Genomic DNA, 2500 nt, shown 5'->3' with positions numbered 1-2500 from the left:
TTTTCCACTTGATTCATAGTTTCTCTCTCTCTCTCTCTCTCTCTCTCTCTCTCTCTCTCTCTCTCTCTCTCTCTCTCTCTCTCTCTCTCAAAGTAAGAAATGAAATAAAGAAGACATTTATTGGTTTGTGAAAAGTAGAAAAGCTGTTCCCTTTATGGACTTTCCTTCCTTTTAGAGAATATAAGAAAAGTTCAGTTCCCCCCTTAAAAACCACTTTCTTTAATTTAAAAACAGCAAAACCTTCTTTGCCTTCAGAATTATAATACATCTCCCATTCTTTCTCATTGAAAGCAGAAGCACTCCGGTTTCTTTTGAAATCACCTCGATTACTTGAAGCATTTCCTCGAACAAAACCACTTAATGGTTGCAAAGAACTGCTTGACTACTTCATGTGTGCCCGTTTTTACTCCTTTTTGTCTTTATTCCCCCGTCCCTTTATATGTCCGGTAACCAGCAAAGGTAGTTCAACTTCTAAATCACCCCAAGAGAGGATGAGACTTGTTGCAATAGACCACAAACACGTAAACGTAAGACTCTTGGTAGGGAGTCTGACCACATCAAGGCCTGTTTTTGCCGGCGGTCTTGTAATTTATTATTAGCTTCCGTAGTTGGTCTCCGAAAAATCTTAAAGGGAAGAGAAGCTCGAATTGTATGAAGTTGAGTGAACTTGGAAATTTAAGCGGCATTTAAGAGCTAAGTTGGATTTCGAGAACAGACATGACCTACATGGCGACCCTTCTAGGTTACATTATTACTTTATCGATTAGCATGCATTGCGTATAGTTAAAATTACCAAGTAACAGTTGTTACCATAATTTGCCACTGAAGTCATGCAGGTTAAAAAAAGCATTTTCTCCCCCACAAATATAACCTTTCCTGTAGAGGTTTGAATGAAGACGTAAACGGTATGTTTCAGATCTTGAATTATATTTATTATATTATATATATATATATATATATATATATATATATATATATATATATATATATATATATATATATATATATATATATAAAATATATATAATGTGTATGCATTTTTAAACATTTGTCTGTCCCTGGATTTTATCATAGTGATGTTTTGGATAGGGATTTCGGAAAACTTAAACAAAAACTAAAGAAAATCAGTATGATGCAAATGTTGCTTAATCATGTAATGACTTTGCTGAGTAGTCAGGCAGTGCCCATCAAAAGTCTGTGTAGTATAGATAAAATATTGGAATGAATGAGTTCCTTGAAAAGTATGTGCGTTGAAAGGGACATGCACCAAATACCCTACTTTGTGCGAATTGAGACCCGTATTCAAAACACTGCTCAGGCTTCGATAACTCGCGTCGTAAGTACACTTGCAGTCGGGGTTCAAGTGTCCCGTAATTAAAAGCGAAGTGGTACTGGAAATGAAATGGCTGCTGATAAGCCTCGGGTCTTTAGGTCAGTGGCGTCTAAAGGTCAATGACGTCATAAATCAGCTTGAAAATCAGAGCTGGATAAGTTTGTCTTCAGTGTCAGCAACTTGTTGTAAGAAAATCGTTCTTCGGTCTTATAAGATGAACAAATGAGAATGGAATGTTTGAAATAGTTAAAATCATTGTAACTGTCATCACCATTTATTTTCTTGTTTGTTGCATTTCAGCTTTATTTTTTAATTAGTTCCGTGACTGTTTTGGTCATATGTTGAATACCCTCAACATATTATAAATGAACTTCAAAATTCACATTTTGTTATAGCAACTTCGATCATTTCGAGGCAATCCGTGGTGTGCCCTAATACCATGAGCATTAATGCACGATGGAGCCATTAGTTCATAGCCTGTTGACCAAAAATCTAGAGGGAGTGGGCGGGGGGGGGTGTCTACACACGTCACCCAGTCCCCTTTTCACATTGACCTAAGGTGAAATAAATGTAATGATGATAGCCAGGAAACTACCGAGTAATTAAGTGACCATTTCCTTTAGTTCGCTATCAGTTATTGGTTATCGTGTACGCTAAATGGCTCATTTGTATTTTCAATTGATTAACGAAAACGAGAAATAGACAGTGACGCCTGCAGGTTAGAGTTGATCTATTTTAATTGATTATGAGATCGCAATTTAGGAGTGTGTGAGAGATAATTATTCATATGACTTATTTTGCTTTACCGGGGAGAACATCGCTGTTTCTTTTATGTGAGAATATTGTTTCGGCTTTTCCGCTGGGTTGAATGTTTCTTTCCTCCACTAAACGGAAAAGAAAACCGAAACAGTACCCATTACAGTAAATTTACTTCAGAGAGATCAGAAACCCTCGTTCAGTTAGGTTCGCTGGTTTGAGCTCGCATCTGCATTGTGAGAGGACTTGTAGACTATATGTGGTGTGATCTGATCGAGCAGCATCATCGTCTTAGAGTGATTTTCCTTCAAAAATTTTGGCGAATCAGATATAAATGCTACATTTTAAAAAAGTGAGCAAATTTTACTTAATGTGCATTCCACTATGAAAGACTGGTGTGAAGTAGAGGTT

At 36.7% G+C, this 2500-nt stretch overlaps 1 protein-coding gene across 4 annotated transcripts in view; it reads left to right on the top strand.

The window, feature by feature from the left end:
• The window catches only part of AdamTS-A (ADAM metallopeptidase with thrombospondin type 1 motif A), a 712259-nt gene that overhangs the window by 626316 nt on the left and 83443 nt on the right, over positions 1-2500 (top strand). The gene's annotated exons all lie outside the window — the stretch shown is intronic.

This window comes from Macrobrachium rosenbergii, chromosome 22 (assembly GCF_040412425.1).
Source record: "Macrobrachium rosenbergii isolate ZJJX-2024 chromosome 22, ASM4041242v1, whole genome shotgun sequence".
Taxonomy (NCBI): domain Eukaryota; kingdom Metazoa; phylum Arthropoda; class Malacostraca; order Decapoda; family Palaemonidae; genus Macrobrachium; species Macrobrachium rosenbergii.
This window is presented reverse-complemented; position numbering and strand designations above follow the sequence as displayed.